Genomic DNA, 25,014 nt, shown 5'->3' with positions numbered 1-25,014 from the left:
CGCTGAGCTATGGTCCTTCTCCACTTGTGATTCATGACAATTGGTATTCAGAGGCATACTGCCTCTGACAGTACCCAAAGAGTAGAAAGGTATTTTACATTTCATAGACGCATAGGATTACTGAGTTGGAAGGTTCTGGGAGGACACCTAGTCCAACTCATTTCTCAAAATGGGACCTGCAATGAAGAATGCAACTATAGCCATCCAGACTCTGCTTAAATCCCTCCAGTGAAAGAGATCCTAACAGTTCCTGAGGCAGTCTGTTCCACCACTGAACAGCAATTACAGATAGGAAGTTTCACTTTGCATTTAGCTAAAATCTCCTTCCTTGCCATTTCCACCCATCGGTTCTAGCTGCCCTCTGGAGCAACAGAGGACAAGTCTGTTGCATCTTCCATGTGACAGCCCTTCAGATATTTGAAGTCTGATTTCATATTTCCCTTTAATTCTCATCGTTTTAGGCATGCCCTGCTTTTGCTTGCAAAAGGAAGCCCTCAAGTCTTGTCTTCTCCAAGCTTAACCCAGCTTTTTCAACCAGCCACCATAGTGCTTGCTTTCTAGACCTCTCACCATCCTGACCCTTTGGACATGCTCCATTTTGTGAATATCCTTCTTAAAATGTGGTCAGGGCTGGTTCCAGGGGGAGCCGCAGAGGGGAAAGGAGGAAGAGGAAGAGGAGGAGGAAGAAGCAAAAGGAGATGCACCAGCATGGCACAGTTGGGCTCAGGCTGGTGAGGGCCACCTGTGAGCTTCTGGGCTCTTGGCCAGTGCCCGACCTGGCAGCTCGCTAGTGTCAGCCCTGAGTATGGTGTCCAGAACCAGACAAAGCACTCCAGAAGTGGCCTGACTAGGGCAGAATAGAGTGGAATTATTGCATCTCGTGATCTGGACACTATGCTTCTCTTAACACAGCCTAAGACTGCATGAACCTTTTTAGGAGTCCCATCACACTGCTGGCTCCTGTTCAACTTGTGATCAACTAATAGATGATACATATGGAAAGATGTAATAATTATATCTTTCCGTATGTAGTGCAGCCAAGCGAGTTCTTCCCCACTTTATATTTGTGCCTTCACTTTTCTTTGTTCTGAAATTCATGACTATATTTTTATTTCTGCTGAATTTCATCTCATTCATTTTGTCCCCATGTTCCTTCCTGTCAAGATTGCTTTGAGATTTGATTCTTTCCTGTACGGTGTTAGCTATTCCTCCCAGATCTGTGTCATCTGCAAATTTGATAAGCATCCCCTCTACGCTCTATTTCAGAGTGCTTTCAATCACACACACCCTCAATCTGACTGAATGGTTTGAGTGATAATGTTGATAAATGCTCGATAGTAAAATGGTTTGAATGTCCCAACTTCTTTCTTTCTTTTGAATTTGCCAAGATTTTGAGTCTAGTAAAATCTCTTGGGAGCTTGATAGTTGGGAAAATGTTTGACACTTGTGCTTAGACTAGATGTATCTGCTCCTGAAGGAGTTTATTTTGATTTTTTAAAAAGCTATGTCTGAAAATAAGGTAAAGGTAAAGGTGTCCCCGCACTTGTAGTGCGACTTGTTTCTGACTCTTAGGGTGACGTCTTGTAACGGTTACTAGGCAGACCGTATATATGGAGTGGGATTGCCAGTTCCTTCCCTGGCCTTTCTTTACCCCCCAGCCAGTACTCATTTTACCGACCATGGATGGATGGAAGGCTGAGTGGACCTCGACCCCTTTTACTGGAGATTCGACTCCCTCCTTCCGTTGGAATCGAACTCCGGCCGTGAGCAGAGCTTCGGCTGCGTTACCGCTGCTTAAACATATTTGAGAAGAAAGTTCTCTGTGTGTGTCAAACTAGACCTTTAGTCCTGTGTCTTTTATCCTTCTCGCTCACAATGCCTTAATACTATTTTCTATTCAACCTCTCTTGCACATAAAGAACAGCCCCTTAAAATCAAGACACTCTTTAAAGGAGAAGGAAGGAAAAGGGCCTCTTGAGTCTCAAGAATCTCAAACTAACAATGCTATCATGTTGCAAAGCCCTTGCAGAAGCAGCAATTTCTTTTGCTTGGGACAGAAAAAGGAAAGGAATCAGTTTTGGGCCCACCCTTCATTTCCTCCAGCCATATAGCTAGCATAAGGACGTAAGTAGAGCTCTGCTGGTTCAGGCCAAAAGCCCACTTAGTTCAGTGTCCTGTTCTCACAGTGGCCAACCAGATGTCTATGGGAAGCCTCCAAGCAGGACCTGAGTGTAGCAACACTGTCCCCACTTGTGATTCCCAGCAACTGGCATATAGGGTCATACTGCCTCTGACAATGGATCATGGCTAGTTACCATTGCAACCATGGCTAGTAACCATTGATGGTGCCTCCTGCCCATAACATGTAGAGAAACAAACCAAACTGGCAGATGAATCTTATTTCAACACTGCTGATTAGACAGCATCCTCCACTGCAGTAGGCTAGCTCAAGGGAGACAAGGAAATCCATGTGGCACACATAGCACTGTCTTCTGAACACCCCACTATTGTTCCCTTATCCAGCATCTGCTGCCTGAGGCAAGTGCTTCACTCTACTTATTGGTAGATCTTGCTCTGTCTGGCAGGCCTCAGACCTTAAAGACAGATATAGTCTGTGAAAAGAGCAATCCTAGACAAGGCCAACAGCAAGATCTATGATCTTCCAGCTCATACATTATGCTTGCCCATATGAGCATCTATCTAAGCAAATGGGACTTTTCCTGGTTACACAGAATGTACTGGAAGAACAAGCCCCAAGACTATGTTTCAATGAAAACGCAGTTGAGTAGAATTGCTAGATGTTCAAGAATGCAAGCCACAAAATTGTTTGAAGGCAAACTGAAGCAATCTCTCCATCCTACAGGCTATATTGGAAGTGTACAGGTTGCTGATTCACCTATCTGTTCAGGAATCTGTACTGAAAAAGAGACAATATTGGCAACAGTAGCTGCAGAGCCACGATTAATTCATGTCCTTTCACTATGGAACATTACATATTTTTGGCATTTGTCTTGCTATCCGATGGCCTTTACGTTACTGTTTTGTTTCAGTTATATCAAGCCACTAGAGGGACCTAAAGTCCATCTAAAGCACACATCTTTGACAGCAGTGTTTTCAGAGCCCTTATATAAAGGTAACTGTTTTTCTTGCACCTTATATGCACAAACACCCTCATCTTTGGTGTACTGCATAACAGACAAATGTTGAAGTGTAACATGAAATATGTAGTGGGTGCGGGGAGAAAAACAGTAACAGGACTTAGAATGATTTAAATGTCCATCAGTCATTAAGGTACTCCTGGCTACTGGATGCTATAAGCCTAGGAAATAATTATCAACTTTGGCCTTGAGCACTTAAACTCCTTATTGTGCCCATCTTAAACGTGTCTTAGTTTGCATTTATGCCTGCTGAATAATAGGAAGATAAAAGCATGTTAATGGCCTATTAAGGTGAAATAAAGGTTCGTTTAAGTGATCCCTTTTGCTGCCAGAAAAGCAAGCGTATAGAAATTGGGCTGACTAAGTTTTCGACAGCATTTGCATTCTCACATTGTATTCTCAGGTTCAGACAGTATGATTTTTGATTTGTTGTGTAACCTCTGTAGAGTTCCAAACATCTTCTGCAGTTTGGGCGTTCCTGATGCAGAGTTTGATTGATGTGCATTATTTCCTTTTTTATTTTTAAGGGAAGAGAGTTATATGAAGGACTGCCTTTACTTGTATAAGCCTGCCCTTACCTTAAGATCAAGCAGAGAGGATTTCCTCATATAGCTCCTCAGAGAGCAGTCAAGTTGGCAGATGGGAGGAAAGAGGCCCTTCTCTGTAGTGGCCTAACATCTCTGGAATGCCCTGCCCACTGTCCTCTGACAGGTCCCTTCCCTTCAGATATTTGGGAAAGCCCTAAAGACCCACTTCTTTTTGTTGCCTTTTTCTTGAATTGCTCTATTCTTCCATTGCTAATTTTGGTGATCAATATGTTCTCTATTTTAGCCTTTGAGTGTTGTTTTATTCTGTCTCGCTGGTATAACTTGTATTTTATTACATTTTACCTTAAGTTGCGTTGACAGGGTTTTAGCCTTCAAGGTGAACGAGACTTCCTTTAAATATCTGAAAGACCGCCTCCTTCCCTACAGACCTTAGGAAGTGATAACATCAGCAGAGAGGGCCCTTTTAATAGTTCCACTATCTTCAGTAGTTTGGGAGTGGGAGCCCGGGAGAAGTCTTTCCTGTGGTAGCCCCTAACCTGTGGAACCTCCCCGGACAGGTGCATCTGCAACCTTCATTATACAGCTTACACCATATGCGGAAGCTATACCTCTTTACCCTGGCCTTTGTGTGTGTGTGTGTGTTTTAGGACCCACGCTATTCTTCTGATTGCATGTTGTCTTAACTGATTTTAAAATTGCCTTTTACATTGTTCTAACCTGCTATGGGACCTTGTGATGAAGGGTGGGTAAGAAATCTTACTACTACTACTACTACTACTACTACTACAATAACAACAACTAATCATCATCATCATCATCGACATTGTGACTCAGTTATATATCTTCATTGCCTTGCTGGCAATAGCTTTCTCCTGTTGCATTAGAATCAATATCCGTTTCAAAATGTTGGCAAGATATGAAAAGAGTATGAGGTGCCAGGGTGTTTATGTGTGTGTATGTGCGTGAGCACACACACACGCTGGTGAGAGAGCTCAGCCTTTCAAGATCTCTAGTTCTGTGAGGCATAAACAGATTTTGTGTAGCTGATGATTTGCTAGTGCCAGCTTTTTCCTGCAGTACAGCAGCTCCAAAGGGAGACCTTGAGAGAAGAAAACATGCTTTCCAGGGGATACAGAGTCATATCTCTGGCAGCTTGTCTCTGAAATGCAGACGCTGTGGAAACTAATCAGAAACCATTAAAGCCGAAATGTTTTCTGAGCAACACAATGGCTGACACTATTGTGGCTGAAAGACCCGTCCTTGGTCCCAGCAGGAATTTTTCTGTTTGCTTCATTAGAAATACCACGTGGCCCAAAATAAGGTATGTGTTTCTTATTCCTCCTCCTCCTTTTGGCTTTTTTGGGGGGGAGTGATCCACAGCAATGAGATAGAGGTGAGAAATAATGTGATAGGACGTTTGGGTCAAAATCTGGACTCAGGCTGCAATCCTGTGTATACTTCCCTCAGAGCAATTTGCTCCACTGCACACACTGGGACTTATTCTTAGTAAACAAGCATATGCAGAACTGGCTGTCTGGATGCTATGCTAGTCACTATGCTAGCTTCCCAGCAGGTGGGGTGCTGTTGCATCCTGGGAGGGAGAGGGGTGTGGCGAGGGGAAGTCAAGGCAGAGCCAATCTGGCGCTATTGCTGGTGTGTTTGCACCATGCCCAGTTTAATATTGTGTGACTTTACAGAACGAAACTCAGCACTTTAATATTCTTTCTGACTCTTTCTTTACCTCCTCTCCCCCTTCCTCCCAGTAAGCAACAGAGACTCACCTGCCTGGGAAGCTCTGCCAAGCTGGGTGAGCCACTTCTGGACATAGCTAATAAACAGCTGGGGACAAAATGTATTTCTCTTTGAAGTAATGCTCTGGCTTCCTCTTGCATTCCCTGGCATAGTCATCAATACTAATGATGTCAAATGCATTTCTCACAGCGTTACTCCGACGGTCCTTCGTAAGTGTCAGAGAGCACAAGACAGAATACAATCAATAGGCATTCTGTATTACATTGTTAAAAATTGACTAAAAAGAAGAATCACAGTTCCGAAGCGTTTGTCTTTTACAAAGAGATTGGGTGCAAGCCTAAGCACACTTGCCTGGGAAGAAGCCCCACTAAACCCAGTTCTTCCTGAGAAGGATTTTACCTAGGGGGTCAGTGGAGGTTTCCCATAGGTAATGTTAAGCTAATATTAAAGGGCAGGTTGCAGGGTGTTCCCAAAACTTTTTATGGCCTGAGTTAAAAGGACAAAATGGCATCTTCTCCATTCCACATGCAGAATCTGGCTGGACTGGCAGTTGACCCTTACTTCTACACTGATGATGGGATAGTGTCCTCCACTGCACTTGAGTTGGTGTGGGTGGGGTGGGGCAAGACAGGCTGCAAAGAATTCACAGGTCTGTCCTCCAGCAGAGAGGAATGGCCGGGAGACTTTGGAGGAACAGCCAGGGGGCTGTTGCTCCTGTCCTTATCATTTGTCACCTGAGGCGGTTGCCCATTTTGCGTAATGGTAGGGCTGGTCTCAGCAGTTTGTCACCCAGCTGAAGTTTAATATTGTGTGACTTTACAGAGTGAAACTCAGAAATTTAATACTGTGTGATGCTGTTTCTGACTCGCTTTCCTGTGTTCCGAATGAAACGTCCCTGAATCCTGTTTTCTAAACAGGCTTTTTTTTCTAGATAAGAGGTACATGAGGTTCAGGATAGTATGGTAGCTTTTTGCATTTTTTCTCGTTTAAGTACTTTTATGTCAGCTTGAAGTGTAGATACCGTAACAATGCCTTTCTGGTATCATTACGAAGAGGGGAAAAGCTGTAGATTGCATTCTTCCTATTGCTTCTGTGGAAGAATTTAGCTGAACATTGCTCAGCTTGTTTTTAATCCCTGATGTTGCACTGAGTACACTTATGGACATTATTACACAGACTTTATTTTACCTTAATTGGCTTTTTGTTGCTTCTATCAATTAGTTATGCTTGTATTTTAGTGTAGCTCTAGACATCATTTATTGCTGGCCACTCCTTTGGGTTAGATGACAGGCTGCCTGCTTTATGTGTCAGGGCAGCCTTGCCTAGTGACTAGAAATACTGCACTTTCTACATTTCTTTCAGGCATAGAGGCTGTGTACACACCATACATTCAAAACACATCCCCCCCTCAAAAAACCCTGGGAATTTTAGCTCAGTGAGGGATAAGCTACCGTTCCCAGGATTCTTTGTGGGGAGGGGGATATGCTTTACATGTCTGCCTGGAAAAAGGTTTTTGCTGCCAGTGGCCTTGTACTTTATTAGCACACAGACAGAAACTCAGAAGGTCCTCTTTTTCCCCACCATGGGGGGGGGATAAATGGAGAAAGAAATCTAAACAACATTGCGATTGGAGTCTACTAGACTAGCAAGCTAAGGAGAGAATGTGAATGATGCTTTCATGAAGCAGATTATAGATGTTTCAGGGAAGTAAGGATTAATAGTAATGGGGGACTTTCACAACTCTGATATCTGCTTGGAGACAAACTCAACTATGCATAAAACTTCCACCAAATTTCTGACATGACTTGCTGACAAGCTCCTCTTTCAGAAGGTGAAGGAAGGAATGAGGGGATCTACTATCCTTGACTTGAACTTAGGGAAGATTAAAGTAGTGAGAACTTGGACCATGTAATGCTAGACGTCATGATCTTATGGCAAACCAATGGTGAATGTAGTGAAACTTATACCATAGATTTCAGGAAACCCAATACCATGGACCGCGAAAAAGACAAATAATTGGGTGTTAATTAAACTAGAATGATCACTAGAAGCTAAAATGATGAAACTGAGGTTATCATACTTTGGACACATAATGAGAAGACATAATTCACTAGAAAAGACAATAATGCTGGGAAAAGCAGAAGGGAGTAGAAAAAGAGGAAGGCCAAACAAGAGAGGGATTGATTCCATAAAGGAAGCCACAGACATGAACTTACAAAATCTGAACAGAGTGGTTCATGACAGATGCTATTGGAGGTTGCTTTCATAGGGTCTCCATAAGTTGAAAGCAACTTGAAGGTACATAACAACAAATTTTAAGAAGGTCATAAAAATCCTAGGTAGGATTCCATAGAAAGAAAGATTGATGAGAAAAGAAGCCCATGATGGGTGGGAGTTGTGTATTTTGGGGTGTGTGTGTGTGTGTGTGTGTGAGAGAGAGAGAGAAAGAGAGAGAGAGAGAGAGAGAGAGACAGAGAGACAGAGAGAGAGGGGGGGGGAAATTAAACATACAAGATGAGGGATATCTGGCTTGACATTAGTACATGTCGAAAGGATCTCAACATTATAATTGATCACCAGCTGAATGTGAGTCAGAAATGTGATACAGCTGCAAAAAAAAAAGGCTAATGCAATTTTGAGCTGCATTTAGTAGACGTTAGTATATTAAATCCCAGGAGCTTCCCAGACCTGATATAGCGGGTTTCTGCTCATTCTACAGTCCATGCTTCCAAGGAATATGTCTTCACCTCCAAAACATCTCACTAAAATTGTTATCTGGCTGCCTTAATAAGAAGACAGGGCCAGAGGGAAGGAAAAATAAACACATTTATCTCAGGTGGAGTATAAGCTTACCTGCCTGCCAGCACATTTGTTTTAGAACAGATCATATGTCTGTGCCCTGCTTTCTTGAGCTTGGATAATTGGCAAAGCAAATGGAGAGCAAACAACCAGCAGTTAATTAGCTGCTGCATGACATGAATGTTGAACTGAGCTGTAAACAGGAGGCAAGATCTCCACATGGCTTGTTGCTGTTAGGCCAGTTTTTGCTGAAGATGGATAAGGAGAAGTTGACCAAAAGAACATCTGCTACAACCTGTACCTATAGGAGAAACAGTTTCTGTAGGGAATAAATGGATTCTCATAAAGCTCTGATATTTCACCATTGGTCTAAAGCAAGGGTAGATAACCCCCAGGTGTTTTTTTTTGTGGGGGAGCTATTCTGCTCCCCAAAACCTCACCATTGCTAATGGCAGTGGCAAAAAGAAAAAAATAGTTGACACATTGCTGAGGTAGACAGAGCTCAGTGTTGGATATGCAAATGGCCCTTCCCAAGCCATCAGATCTATCATTAGAGTGGAGAGGGGGTAATAAACCCCCATCAGCTGATCTACATGGTTTAACTGAGGAGGGGGTGAATGAGTGTGTGTGTGCATGTGAATGAATGTGTGAGAGACTGTGGGGTGGCCCCTAGAGAGCTGGTTAAGGATGAATGTGGCCCTCAGGCCAAAAAAGGTTAGCAACTCAGTTTATAACTGAGAAGGCTGATTTGCAATTTGAATATCAAAGGAAAAGGGGTGGGGAGAGACAGAGAATGGGAAACCCATCAATTAAGTTTATTAAAGGCTTGTTTCACATGCTACTTCAGTGGTGTACTTGCTACCAGGAAGCCAAACTGTCTGGGCACCTATCCTAGTGACTAGACTGTTATGTGCAGTGGATACAGGGTGGCTATCTGAGCAGAGAGAGAAAGCTATGCAATTGAGTTGGCAGCAATGAGGCTGCTGAAGTTAACATCTGAAGCAGGAAAAGTCTCTTCACTTGGAAGAGGGATGGATGATTCTGTCAGTTTCTCTCAAATTCTAATCCCCCCCCCCAGTCTTAAGCTTGGTTTGCCCCATTTCTGTGTACATTTGTACTGTGTGTGTTTTTAAGTTTCCTTGAAAATGAGTACACAGTTTCATGCACATTTCTCCTAATTGTACATAATTCTGCCTACCATATGCATTTTTGCAAGCAATTCCTTCCTAACAGGATATTTTTGTGTTTGGTACTTTCACTAATATATGAATTTTTTGGTGCACTTTTTACTAGTATGTGGATTTTTTGCACTTGTATTCTTTGGTTGGAGAACTGTATCACAAACATTGGAGAAGTGCACAATTCAAGGCTCAGCGGTAGTGCACGGCTTGCAGGCAAATGTCCCAGGTAAGGCTGGGAATGAACTCCTTTCTGAAATCCTGGAGAACGGCTGCCAGCTAGTGGAGGCAATCCTGAGCTAAATGGACCAGTGACCTGACTTGGTATAGGGCAGCTTACTATTCTATTTACTTACTTTTTACTTAGGACAGCTTACATACTTCTAAGAATTGTCTTGCTGGATTAGTCCAATATTTCTTTAACCCATTTAAGCTTCCACTCTCAAGGCAATCTCAGCTGAGATGACAATTCTTAGCTTTTAACTTACCACTGAATCATCTGGCCTCTGTTTGAGTGCTTTCTTTGACTGAGGTTCTGGGGAGCAACCACGTGGTAGAGAGAACATACTTTTCATGGGCCAGGTTCAATCCCTGGCATCTCCAGATAAAAGGATCAGATAGCAGGTGATGTTGAAGACCTCTGCTATAGACCATGGACAACCACTATCAGTCAGAGCATACTGGGTTCAGTAGATAAATAGTCTGTCCTGGTATAAGACAGCTTCCTATGTGATTCATATTATGATGGCTTATCTGATCTGGCCGTTTCACTCAACTCACAATATAATAATCGAACATGTTGAGCAACAACTGTAAGCAGTGTATTTATTACCATCACTCCTTTTTCATTCTAGTTAATAAGCTACTCTGTGTGTGTATGTGTGTGGCTGCTACAGGACTCAACCCCATCTGTTACTGGAGTCACCCATCAGGTATATTCCAAAGTATGGAAACACTTTACCCAGTTTCGGGAGTCTGTTTCAGTAGCTGCTTGTTGCAGTTGCAGGCAAGGCAACAGAAGGCAAATTAATTTTTTAAAAATCTGTTAACCATATTAGAAAACATTCAGAAGCTGATGTTCTTCCAGCTGTAACTGAATCTCGGCAAATAGATCAGTGAGCCAGGGTCTGTGCCATATGTCTATGTTGTCTTTGTGGCAAACAATCTAACACCCCCCAGGTTCAAGAATGCTCTGGGAAGAAGCAGCCTCAAGACTTGAAGCAGTTTTAACAACTTTTGAATACAGAGTATAAGTTTGATGCAGTGCCAATAAAGTCATTAAAGAATGAACAGGGCCTGGCATGGCAAACAGTGCACTCTCAATGTAAGCTGCTTCTGTGGCTCTGTGCTCCTGACTATATAATAATAATAATAATAATAATAATAATAATAATAAAATTTTATTTCTAGGCCGCCTATCTGGCTGAATTAACGGCCACTCTAGGTGGCGTACATAGACTAAAATATAACATAGAGTAAAATATAACATATAATACTAAACAAAACCCCAGTAGTCTATAGACATCCCGAGCAGCGGGTTCACGCACACATACACACACACACGGTCTCTGGCCCCTTCAGCAGTTGCTGCTTTTGTAGCTGGAGAGAGACAGGGCCCCGCCCTTCCAGGCCAGGTGGAAATCAGCCAGAAATGCAGGGAGCAGGTCTTGCAGAAACTCACACAGGTAGATGGTCTCTGGCCCCTTCAGCAGTTGCTGCTTTTGTAGCTGGAGAGAGACAGGGCCCCGCCCTTCCAGGCCAGGTGGAAATCAGCCAGAAATGCAGGGAGCAGGTCTTGCAGAAACTCACACAGGTAGATGGTCTCTGGCCCCTTCAGCAGTTGCTGCTTTTGTAGCTGGAGAGAGACAGGGCCCCACCCTTCCAGGCCAGGTGGAAATTAGCCAGAAATGCAGGAAGCAGGTCTTGCAGAAACTCACACAAGTAGATGGTCTCTGGCCCCTTCAGCAGTTGCTGCTTTTGTAGCTGGAGAGAGACAGGGCCTTGCCCTTCCAGGCCAGGTGGAAATCAGCCAGAAATGCAGGGAGCAGGTCTTGCAGAAACTCACACAGGTAGATAGTAATAGGGTTGCCAGGTTCATGGCCCGAGATTGATCCTGTATCATTAGAAGAGAAAGTCAGCCAAGTGCAGGTGTTCTTGCAGTACTGTGATGGGAAAAACCACAAGCTGGAATTCTCCCTTTCCCCTGCACAACTTTTAAAGATACAGAAGATCTCTTGGTTGCCAGGCCAGGCCTCCAAGAGGTCTTCTGTACCTTTAAAAGTTGTGCAGGGGGAAGGGAGAATTCCGCCTTGTGATTTTTCTCATTACAGTGTTGCAAGAACACCTGCACTTGGCTGACTTTCTCTCCTCCTAAAGATACAGGATCAGTCTCAGGCCATGAACCTGGCAACCCTACTATATAACCATCTCAAGACCATTATGTTATATACATGCAGTCAGGGCTATTTCTAGGGGGGTGCAGGCATTTGCCTGGGGCTAATCACACAGCTTGCCACCCATTGCTTCCATCTCACCTCTGCATCTGCCACCTGTACCACCTCTCTCCTTGCCTTGCTGTAGGAAGGGAGGAAGAGGAAAGCTTTGCCAGATGGTGGGAGGCAGCAGCACTGGCCTGTTGACACCAGGTGCATGAGCCCACCACAAAGCATGGGGCCCAGGGTGGTCACCTCTATTTGTCACCCTACCCCAGGGAGCTTCTATCTGCATAGATCACACCTGCAGAATTTTTGACCTATTCAGTGATCATTCACAAAATGTCCCCCCAAGACTCAGATCTGCATAAAATTTCTGTGTGCTGATTTATATGTATAGATGCAAATTTAGAAATAATTCCTCTAATGTAAATAGAAATTTAATGCATCTCATCATCGTAGTAGGAAGAAATGTGACCTGTGTGCCTGCTGTCCATTGTCTAGGTGTGTATGGTTTACTTACTGGGACTGGATGCCCCTTCAAATAGAGGGCAGTCTTCAGTAAAGAAGGACAGATGACAACCCTTGTGACCAATCAAGCTGCATTCCAGCAGTGCATCTACGTGGGCCAAAGCAGTGTATGTGGTAAGAACGTTTACACAAGTCAGCAGGTAAATGTGCTGCTATGGCCAGGATCATGATTAAGTCAGGCCTTGGAGAAACCATCAAACTCCTTAGAGGGGTTTGATCCCATCATTGTCCCCTCAGAGACACAACCTTCACCCGCTGATGCTCCTTATAGCATACAGGTGGAGGTTACTGGAGTTCAGGTTAACATTGATCCTCAGTACATTTACTTGTAGTTGGGCTCTATTAAAATAAATGGAGTATGTTTCTACTATGACAGTTTAAGGCTATAATCATATGCATAAACATGGAATAAGCATTGTTGAACACAATGGAACTTACTTCTGAGCAAACATGCATAGGATTGTGCTTCACAATTGCTGTCCTAAGCACACTAAACCAGAGAGTAAGGTTTCAATCTTATGCCCACTTCGCTGGGAGTATCCTATGCCCACTTATCTCTCCAACAGTCTGTACTGAACTTTGTTGGAGCTACTTTTGAGTACCTGTGCTGAGGATGACACAAGTCTCTCATTTTCCGATAGCACTGTAAACACATAAACCCTCTTCAGGTGTGCCAGCAACTGTGTACATTAGGGCTGTGTGAGAATTCCACCCAATTTGCATTTGGTATTGAATTTTCCATTAATTCACTTATTCTCTGTTACTGAGGATTTGATTTTTATGTAGTAATTTTCACTGGCTATTTAATTAAAAAAAAAACCTACCTCTAAAATATTGTTATTAAGAACAACAATTTGATCAACATTTCCTTGATTTATTGATATTTCCTTTCAAAATATAAATCTTAGAATGAAAAGAAATACCAGGCTATGGTCTGAAGGCACATAAGGCCAGGTCTCGGCTGAAGCTAAGCATGGTCAGGTCTGGTCAGTGCCTGGATGGGAGACTGCTTGGGAACCATATGTAAGCCGCCTAGCATTTCTATCATGAAAAGAAAGGCGGGGTATAAATGTAATAATAATAATAATAATAATAATAATAAATGGATCTGTAAAAGTAGCAGCTAGCAGACGAAGAACTAACTCTTATTGATAACAGCCTGTTAGGTCGACAGAATGCTTTTGAACCGGCACCGGCCAACTGATCCCATCCCTGGTGTACCCTAACTTTACCCCTGTCCCTGTTACTGTCACCCTTTGCACATTGGAGGATGACAATATGAAGTAGGGAGCCTGCTTTTCTGTGTGTAGTCTCCTTGCATGAAGCAGAACCCTGATTTTCCTGGGTTCTCTATCGGAGCCTACCCAAATAGAAGCAGGCTTCCTGCTTCATAGAGGTATCTTCCAACTTGTGCAGCATGATGGGGGTAGAATGAGCATGCTTGTTCGCACCCACCCTTCACTTGTTAGCGTACACTAGTGGTGAGGAAATCAGACCCATGGGCCTAATTAAGCCTGCCAGGCCTCCCCATTTGGTCTCTGAGGCTGTTTTGGCCAAGCCATGCCCACTTGTCCTATGCCTGACAGCTGGGTCAAAAGGGGATTTGCAGGCACTTCTGATCAGCTCACTGATGGCACCTGCAAAGCTCTGTGCAAAGCCCTGTGCAAAGCCCCATGCACACTGCTGTGCAATGCTCAAGAACCAGCTGCTCGTGAGACTAGCACAGCACCGAGCACCAAGCTTTGCATGCCCAGCTGATCATCAGGGCTTACAAAGCACTGTGCACCACACTTTGCCTGCAGAGTTTGATTTCAAGCCGTGAAGGCAAAAATGGGTCACTTGTTGGCATTGTGACATCAGATATTGACAGGTGGTGGCCCTGCCCACCTGTCAAACTTGGCCTGCAAGGTGGGTTGGGAGAAGGGGCTGGGCCATCAGAATCTGGTCCGTTAGCCAGATCCAGGTCCCCACTGCTGGTGTAGACACCTGCTGGAATGCCCGAAGAGGGCTATAAAAAACCTGGTGTACCATTTCTTCCGTCCCATGTGCAGGCAGTCTGTAAATATAGACTTCTTATTTTTTCTTCACAGCTCTTGGCACGTTGACAATTTCCCCACTTTTGGATTAACTAGTTTGATTGCTATGTCTGGCATGTTTTGAAGCTGACCTTTTACTGACGATTTTTTTTCCTCCTTGTATTCCTAAAAATGAGACAACAGAGAGTATGAATGATGAAAGCTGCAGATTGGGTTGATAGATTTTTGCATATGCAACTACAGCATGATTGAAATGTTGAGATAGCTGGCAATGAAGCAGAGAAATGCTAACTGCCCACGGAGTTCCCGTGAACTCATTTTCTACAGACAGCTTATGTAAGAATTTAATTACAGAATCTTACATTTCTAAACCAAACCTCTATTTATTTTTATTAAGATTTTATTATTGGACTTACTAAAAATTGAAATAAATAAATAAATAAAGATAGCAATGCTCCACATACCCATATCCTCTTCCCCATCTAACTGAGGACAAGATAAAAGAAAAAGATACTGCAAGATACAGTAAGCAAGAAAAAAGAAGAAAAGATTGAGTATGGGAGCATATTGAACTAATATGAAATAGTCAATTTATCTGTGTTGCCAGCTGCTGACGGTAACTTGGAATTAAAGCTCAAATTCCACATGGTGCGAAGAGGCCCATGGTCTGTCTTCCGAGTCTCCTCCCACTCCCAATGAAATACATGTTTGGGGCACTCTGAATTTGAGAACAGCAACGGAGCTAAGTGAAGCAATGATAATCTCTTTCCCCAATGACCATTTTTTTTACAGTCTAAACCACACCTTTCTCTCCTCCACCCCCCATTCCACAGGCAGGGGAACAGGTTGAGACATTTTGATGGTAAAAATTGACTCGGGGGGGGAGTTAAACCCCCTCTTCCCTGCAGCCACACATGAAATCAAATTCAGAGTTCATTCCATTGGGGGAACATGCTGTGAGAATGATCAAGAATGATCTTCTAACCAGCACTGAGTGGCTTAAGCCTTATTCAGTGGTCAGTGCAGCTTTCCACATTAGGAACATACGAAGCTGCCTTAACTCAGACTATTGCAATCTAGTTCAATATTGTCTACACTGACTAGCAGCTGCTCTCCAGAGTTTCAGGCAGGAGTCTTTCCCAGCCCTACCTAGAGATGCTGTGATTGAACCTGGGAACTTCTGCATGCAAAGCAGATGCTGTACCACTGAGACAAACACTTGCATGTCACCCAAGTCAGGGTTGCAATTGAGTACACAATCAACAGTGAGATGAAATCAATTGCTCTCTGATGTGATGCATACAAAGCAAAAGCAGCCATGTTGATCTATAAGAAAAATACTAAAATCTACAATGAAGCAATAGATTTATTACCATCAGCTAAAATGTCACAAAATCTCAGTTTCTTGAGATCTTTTTAAAAGGAGATTCTTGAGATATGAATCTCAGACCTTCATGCAGGATAGGTGTTTACCACCAAGCTATGGCCTTAACTCATAAATTCTGGTTAGAAAATATGAACCAAGATTTTGGTCAGTGCTGCTTGCTATCCTTTGTATCAATGCTACTCTGTCTGTTCTGAAGTGTCTGGACAAGACACATATGAGACTGTCTGACATTGATTTCATTTTCATTGCCCTACACTAATGATTTCACTTTCATTGCCCTACACTAATAGTAAATTCATTTAACTTTAAAGACATTATTAAATAAAATGCAAGCCAGCCTTTCCATGGTGTGAATGGATAATATGTCTCTTTTCAGATTTTGTAGAAAAATAACTTTGAGCTCACTTCAGGGCAATTCCATTAAAATCAGTGTCTAATTGACTTTGGAAACTATCAGAGTTTAATTTATATTTTCAGTTTTTATGGATTTGGACCATTTTTGTGTTCACTTTCTTGAGATATGTATCCATAGCATATTTCAGAATCTACATAAGGCTTTTTTATATTTTAAAAAATGAGGTGGTAAGTAGGGATGTCAGAGAAATCAGCATCAAGCGGCCCCAGACCACATTCACACTGTACATTCCACTTTAACACTCATGGCTTCCCCCAAAGAAGCCTGGGAAAGATAGTTTGTGAAGGGTGCTGCGAGTTGGTAGGAGACTCCTATTCTTCTCACAGAGCTACAGTTCCCAGTGTTCCCTGGGAAGAGGTACTGTTAAACCACTCTGGAAATAGTTCTGTGAGGAAAACAGGAGTCTACTCTCAGCACCTTTCACAAATGACACTTCCCTGGATTCTTTGGGGAAGGCCATGACAGCTTAAAGTAGTGTAATAAATGTATGGTGTGAATGTGGCCCCAGGCACAGGTTTTCTCCTTTCCTGCCCATTTGTACACTATCAGGATCAGATTCCCGACTTACAAATGCAAGCCTAATTCTTCAATACTTCAATGTTTTTTTTAAAAAAAGATGAAATCTACATAATTAAAAAAGTTTCCACCTAACTACTTTCTTGGTTGCTATTCTAGCTTACCTATTTCTTTTGTGACTTTGAACTCTTATGTCTTTTTTTCCTGACAGAGAGAGAAAAGAAAATTTACATATTATACAGCCATGAGAGTCGCTGTGTACTACAGTCAGCATGGATTTTTTGCATTCCACAATGTTGAATAAAAAATACCCCCATGCCATTCTGATGCTTCCCATAAGCTCATTTCAGACAAAACCTTACAAAACTTATAGTCCTGATCTCAGAAACACTTGCTTAACAACCCTCTAAATGTTCATGGCAATACACAAAACAGAGAGAATCCAGAGTTCAAAGTCTAAAAACAGAGGGGGAAAACCAGACCCTTTTGGACCTTTTTCTGTCAGAGTTCTCATAATCTGTTGAAATTAATTAAAAGTCAGCCATACTCTGACCTTCATCTTCTGCAATTTAAAAGTTAAAAAATGCCTGGCTGATTTTTAATTAATTTAAGTAATTTTGCATTGAACTCAACAATAACATTGGGCATGCTCAGTAAGAACCAACTGTCAGTGTTCCAAAAGCTAGACTCATGGCTGCTTGGCTAATCAGGGGGCCACACCCACACCAGACCTTTATTTCACTTTAGACAATCATGGCTTCCCCCAAAGAATCCTGAGAAGTGTAGTTTATGAAGGGTGCTGAGAGACCCCTATTCCCCTGACAGAGCTCCAGTGGCCAGAGTGGTTTAAGAGTCAGCCACTCTGACTGAAGCTCTTTGAGGGGAACAGGGCCTCTCCTAGCAACTCTCAGCACCTTTCACTAACTACACTTCCCAGGATTCTCTGGGAGAAGCCATGACTGTCTAAAGAGAAATAAAGGTGTGGCCAGTGACAGCTTTGGTTTAAATTTGGGCGGGAGGCTATACATGCCTGCTGTAGAATAAAAAGGTGGGGGAAACCCTGAAAAAGGATGATACTGTTCACAATGTTTTCCTTTTGGAAAGGAAAGGGGCTTCCCCTCTGCCCAGTGCCCACCCATCCAATCTTTTCCCCTTCCTCTCACCTCCCTGCCCCCCCCCAGATCAGTTTCACCTAACTTAAGAATCATTGTACAGGAGTAAATCCCACTGAACTCAAAAAACATGCAAATGATCAAACCTGCCCTCCCCTTCTCCTCCCTCCTATCCCCTCCCTCTTGCCCCTTCCCTCTCCCTTCATTCAACCCTCCCTTCCTCTCCCCATCCCCTTCCAATCCCCTCCTTCCCCCTCCCTCTTCCCCTCCCCCATGGTCAGTTTTACCTATCCTAGACTATGACCTGGGAGACCAGGGTTCGAATCCCCACACAGCCATGAAGCTCATTGGGTGACCTTGAGCCAGTCACTGTCTCTCAGCCTCAGAGAAAGGCAATGGTAAACCACCTCTGACTACCACTTACCATGAATATTCATAGGGTCGCCATAAGGCAGTCCATTTCATTTTCAAGCATGATTGCATGGGAATAAATCCCATTGAACTCAATAAGCATGCAAATGATTGAACCTGTCCTCCCTTCCTCCTCCCTCCCATCACCTCCCTTTTACCCATTCCCTCACCCCTCCTTCGTCTGTCCCTCTCCTCTTCCAATCCCCTCCTTCCCACTCTCCATCCTTCTGCTCTCCTCTCCACCCTTCCTCTTTCCCTCTACTCTCCCCTCTCCCTTCTCCTCCCCCATGGTCAGTTTTACCTATCCTAGCCATGATTGCATGGGAGTAAATCCCACTGAACTCAATAAGCATGCAAATGATCAGACCTGCCTTTCCCCTCTCCTTTCCTTTCTTCCTCCCCTTCCCTCTTCCTCCTCCCTTGCCCACTGCAGGCCTCCTTCCCCATGGTCAGTTTTACCTATCCTAAGCATGATTACACGGGAGTAAATCCCACTGAACTCAATAAACATGCAAATGATCAAACCTGCCCTCCGCCTCCCCCTCCTGTCTGCTCCCCTCCCCCTCCTCCCCTCCCCATCCCCTGCGGTCAGCAAAGTAAGAAGAACACCAGCAAACATACAAAAATGTAATTCTCCATCTTTGGAGATGGCAGGTGTTGCCATTACTCACCATATGCTCAGAGGCACATGTTACCAAATTATTTCAAGCTACACAGCAAGTGGATTGGACTGTGAAAGAACAACCCAACTTGTGTTTGCATTTTTACACATTTGTAGGGCAGTACAATATCTCAGAAAGGAGGTGAGGTCTCCTGCTCCCCTGGTGCATTCACTATAGCCGCCCAATTTCCCTGCTTTTTAACATTTGATAGAAATATCTGTGACCTATAGGTAAATTCTTAAACCGCAAAGTTTTTTGCCCATTAGTGAATGCTCTTAAATTCTCTGTCATGCTGATGATGACTGTGAACAATTGTTTCATTTTCTAACAACACCACCATGAGGTGGGGAAAAGAAGCAGAGTGGGGGGAATCTAAAATAAAGAGGGGAAGGATTTTTTTCTTATCTGACCAAGACCAATCTTGCAGGACTGGTGTGTGTGTGTGTGTGTGTGTGTGTGTGCGTGTGCGTGCGTGTGTGATTCTTTGCCTATGAATGCACACAAGTGACAAAGACCAAGAGAGAGTTAAATTAGTAATCTAGCCAGATTGCAGGCCAAACCTGACTTCAAAATTTGTGTTAAACCAAAAATTATGTTGCTAAGCCTCTTCTTTGGCAGAACAAATCATTGTATAGTTAACTTTAGGAACACTGGTATACATATTGTCTACTCAAAATTAAGTCTCTGTGTTTCATGGAACTTACTCCAAGGTATATCAGCACGTAGCCAAACCTGGTATGGTTACATAGCATGATAATATTACTAGACCACATATTTCTGTTTGCTTGTTGACAGTCTAAATAACTTTAAAGGTTATGGAGGCAGGACTTAATCCTGCTGAAGCCATGCTGGTTCTGCCATAAGAGCTGTCATTTCAATTAATGTATCTTGCTGTATTAAGCTGGGAGATCCATTTAAGACAGGGGGTTACAGAACTAGGTAGACAGCCATATTTTTAAATTAGAGTGTTCTCAGACATGTATTCTTGCCTTCTTTTCTATTCTGTATGCTGCTATATCTACCATTAAAATGAAACCCAGGGTGGCATTTTAGCTTCCTTGATATTAATATGCAATATAAATAAATGATTTTGATGGGTCCTTAGGTGGATATGCTTTAGGAGCTCCATAGGGTGTATCTTAGTATGAAGATGGCATTTTTACAGTTATTGTTGTTTGAAGCACTCCTAAAACATAGAGTGTTTTAACGTTCTACCTTCATAGGCACCCAGCCCATTGTGCAGCAACTCACATTTCACTTAGCGAACTGCTGGTGTAGGTAGCAGAGATGCCACCAGAAAACTGAGAGAGATGAAAGGAATAGACTGCTTGCAAACATGCAGCCTTTCACTTGGAAGAGATCCCTGAAAGCCCATTTTGCCTAGGAAAGGGTTACAGTAGGAACGGCTAACCTATTTTTATTTTTTTATTAAAAAAAAACCTCCCATAGGTCCCCACTGTGATACAATGATGACAAAAGGCATTTTATGCCCCCTATTTTTTTTCATTAAAAATTACATTTTTATTGATTCTTCTCAAATGTCCTCTGCCATGATGCCATAATGACAAAATGGTTTTTGAGGACCCCTAAGTTCCCAAAAATTGTCCATTAAAATTTTTATCTATCTATCTATCTATCTATCTATCTATCTATCTATCTATCTATCTATCTATCTATCTATCTATCTATCTATCTATCTATCTATCTATCTATCTATCATCTGTCTGTCTATGACTGCTCCCATAGGTACTCCACTATTATACTGTGATGCCAAATGTTTTTGTATCCCCCTGAAGGCCCTGAAAATTTTGTCATTTTTTTAAAAAAAATACTTCTTAAATTTTTTATTTTTTCTGACCACTCATTAGTGTGGTTCTTTCATTGACCCCCCCGCCCCCCAAAATTATTGAAATTGTCCATACCCACTTTTATTACACTTTGGCCACACTCTCTTTGGCATGCCCCCCCCTCAAACAGTTGACCATGGGTCAATGTGGCAGTCTGCCCAAAAAAGATTAGTCATCCTGGGCTTGTTACTTTCCCCCCTGCTTTGTGATACTAGCAACAATTACACCAGTCCCCACCCACATCTCACAACTATTTGCATGCAACCAACTAATATTCTGCTGGTCATTGACCGTAATAAAGAAAGACTAATATGCTTTGCACTGAGAACCAAACTAGATGATAGGATGTCAGTATCTGATTGGATCACTCGTCTACTTCCAATGAGTTCCATGTAGAAGAGAACTTGAAGAAATCAAATTATCACATTACAACCCTGATCATCACATTGATTTTATCTTTCAAATTGATCTCGATTGTCTGCTTTCAGAAAAGTCACTTTGATAGAAGACAGTGGAACCATTTCCCAGAATGCATTAGAATCACACACAATTCTTTTGGGACTGAGGCATCTGCCTGTAGTTCTGCGTCTAATTTTGTTTTCCCTGTAACATAGTGTAATTTCATGAGGTGATCTCCATCTTTCTCAGCTGAATGCATCAAACTGACAGTTCTCTGCAGAGCTCATGACACAATTAAATTATTTGCAAGTTAGTTTGGTATATTTTATTCAAATCCGATTCTGAAGGTAACTACTAGCTCATTATTATTTTGTTATCCATCAAGTGGGCGAATGAATCATGAGGCAGAACAGTTAAAATGCCACAGAAACTAACTTAAGATATTTCCAATAAATATCTGGCTTGTCAAGGTAAAAACATAAAGCAGAAAATGGTTCGTTGGGCATTCTGTCTTCATTAACTCTTGCTGCAAGATATGCACCAAAGAGACAGATTATCTGTTTAAAGTTTTATCTTAGAATTCACATTTTCCCATATAGTGTATTCTGAGTATTTTGAAAGTGGGATATTCCTTGTATAGCCTGTTAAAATCTTAATCGGACAAATAATATATAATATTCAAAGAATACAGTATATCATACACACAAATACCTCCTATGCAGCAAAAAGCTATTTTCTTTTCACAATTCTCCCCAACCCCCCTCAAAATTTTTTGCTGTGGTGCTAATAGGAGCACCTATATATGCTAATTTCCTTATATGCTATTTCAAGGGCTAATAAGAAAAAATATGGCAACATATCTGAAGCATGAACATGATGTCTGAATAAATTTTATTGTTGGAAGAAATTTCAGAGGAGCGTTCCTGTTGTCACTATCACCCCTCTGCTTCCAGAACCTTTCATTCACCACAAGGAACTTAGATTTCATTAACAATATACAACTGGTTAATTGTATATTCTGCAATTTTGATTTTTTAATTTTTTATGCATATTTTTAGTATTATATGGATTATTGTTGGGGTGGAGGTTGGTTTTAAACTTCATATATTGGGCTGTATCCTCTGATAGTTCTAAGTAGAGTAGACCCATTGATGCGAATGGGTATGACTAAGGGAGCAATGCTAACTATGGGAAGCCAGCGTAATTTACACCAGTTTAAGTTAAGCTACCAGATCCAAACTCTGTTCATGAATGAGGCTCATGTCTGCTGAGGTTGTCCAAGTCTGGGAGAGGGAAAACAAGCCTTTAAATTAGAGTTGGACTTATACCACCTATTTTTATACTTTTGCAAGTCACTTGTGGTCAGGTTGAGAAAGGTGACTAAACAATTTTATAACTAAAAATATACTACATAATGCCAAAATACGCTCCTAAGCAGTTTACAAAGTCTGAAAACTGGTTGCTTCAAAAGCTGGCATAATGCCAAATACAGATGGGGCCTCTTGTATTACAGCAGGAATTGATTCCATAGCCAAGAACAACCACCATGGAATTGATCTGAATTATGGAAAACACAAAAGATATCAAGATATTCTGTTAGAAAAGTAGTACAAATTTATATGACCTGGTACAAAAAAAGGCAGATTGCAGTGCAGACCCTCTTCTTCCAGTTCATATAAGTAAAACATTCATTTCTATGGATGACTGCATGGCAACATATGACTAGGAAGAGGTCAGACGTTTTCTTCTGATTGTGCTACTTTTCTACTTGCAGGGAAATACTGACAAGGAGGGATCATCAGTGTGATAGTGCACAAAAACAAGAGAGGCACTGAAGACAGTTCTGAAATGCAACAGAGCCCCACAATGATTGTATGATGCGATTTCAGAACATAAGACACAAGAAGAGCCTGCTGGATCAGGCTGGTGGCCAATCTAACCCAGCATCCTGTTCTCACAGTGACCAACCAATTGCCCATGGGACCCCACAAGCAGGACTTGAGCGCAAAGAACATTCTCCTCTCCTGTGGTTTCCAGCATTTGTTAGGTCAAAGATTAGCAATGAATTGACTAGAGTTGTGCCATTACTTGATCATGTTTTTTCTGGGAATCATCTTCATGATTTTGGCCAACATTAACATTCCTATGACTATATTTGGATGGTCTATCAGTGGGTGAATGGCTAGGGATGGGAGAAGTGGGAATAGGCTGGATTGGACCATTCAGGTACTTACTGTCCAGAGTGGAAACACATTTAACATTCAAAATCAGAGAGGAACTTCTGGGAGAAATGTTGCTTGGTCCATAATGCTGTCATGTGGTAAGTAGAATAACCATTATACTAGCTGAAGGCCCAATTCCATTCTGTGCCTCCTACACAATGGCTTAATTGGGATCTAGATAAAGCGTATGAGATAAACTACATGTCAGCCATTTATAAGAAAGCCATGTGTAAGAAATTCCACTGGTCTCTTCCCCATTGCCAAGATCCCTTGGGAAGGGGGAAATCTACATCAGAGAAAGGACAGGAAGGAAAGAAGTGCTTAACCTTTTTCCATTGCCACGCTACCAGTTCCCTTTTCCCGTCTTTTGCTCCCACAAAGGTTTGGGCCTACCAGAAGGTTTTTTGCTGAGTAGAATTACAGAGCTTGAAGGGACTCGAAAAGTCATTTAGCTGCCCTGCTGATGCAGGAAATCCACTACTACACCATCCCTGATAAGTGTCTATCTAGTCTTTACTTGGAAATCCCTAATGCAGGAGAGTCAGGGACAAGGGTGGAAGAAATTCTTGTTTTATTAGGGTAATTGAAACATCAGAGGCAGCACGTCTCATTAACTCGACTAACTAACTCACTTCAAGCCCTATCTAAGCTACTAAGCATACTCTGCAGCATATGAAGGAAGTTGAGTCAGCACCCCAGTCAGGGGGCGCAAGCTTAAATAGGAAAGGTCCTCACTCGTAATCTCTCACTCCTTCAAGGAACCTCCCTCTGACCGGCGCGCTTCTCGTGACGTCTGGCGCGGGGTGAAAGAGGGCGAGCCTCTGACGGCTCATCTGACAATACCGACTGGATAGGTGCAGGCTGGAGGTCAGGAGGGGGGAAGCATTTGAAGTGTCAAGAGGGGGATCCAGGGAGGTTGGAATTGGCACGCATGCCAGAGATTCCCCCAATGGTTCTGTTGGTGTGTCTTCTTCAGCAGGAGGACTGTCCGTGGGAACTGGCACAGTGTCAAGTACACTCCCTCCCCCAGTGTCCTCGAAAGTCTCAGGCTCTGCCCCTTGCTGATTTAGCTGAGGGGGCTGAAGCTCCTCCACCCCCTTCCTTGATTCCTTTGAAAGACCTGGGGCTCAACAGAGAGGAGTCTCTCTCACTTCTATCTGGAGATGCTGGGGACTGAACCTGGGACCTTCTGCATACAAAGTGGATCATCTGCTACTGAGCTATTGCGCTTTCCTCACAAAGGATGAGATAAAAATGTGCCCTACATCCCCTAAGCTGTTCTGCTGCCTTCAGGTGCTTTGGAGAATGCTGTCCTGCTGCCATTCCAATTGGCTTCTGTATGTGGAATGGTGGGCATCTTGTCCTTTGCCTCAAGCAGCAAAACAGCTTGGGATGGCCTGTCCGTCCCCATGTTAAGCTAATACCCAGGGGTCTGGAATCTCATGGGGCAGTATACCATGTCATTTGCCTCTATATGGTCCCTGTGTTTACCTATTACTACATTTCCCTGCATTTCACTAACCTGCTCCCTGGTCGCTGTTTTATGAACCATACATCCAGAAATAGAACAAACATATTTATTTTATGACCCCCTCCTAAAAATTGTTAA

The 25,014-nt window shown here is 42.7% G+C and overlaps 1 long non-coding RNA gene across 1 annotated transcript; it reads left to right on the top strand.

Moving 5' to 3' along the window:
• Window positions 1-4,878: 4,878 nt before the first annotated feature.
• LOC133389993 (uncharacterized) lies at window positions 4,879-23,481 on the top strand. The gene is made up of 3 exons (XR_009764259.1): window positions 4,879-5,027; window positions 12,372-12,512; window positions 22,958-23,481. It is a non-coding gene; the product is annotated as an uncharacterized LOC133389993 (long non-coding RNA).
• Window positions 23,482-25,014: the final 1,533 nt, after the last annotated feature.

Source organism: Rhineura floridana, chromosome 8 (genome assembly GCF_030035675.1).
Source record: "Rhineura floridana isolate rRhiFlo1 chromosome 8, rRhiFlo1.hap2, whole genome shotgun sequence".
Classification (NCBI taxonomy): domain Eukaryota; kingdom Metazoa; phylum Chordata; class Lepidosauria; order Squamata; family Rhineuridae; genus Rhineura; species Rhineura floridana.
This window is presented reverse-complemented; position numbering and strand designations above follow the sequence as displayed.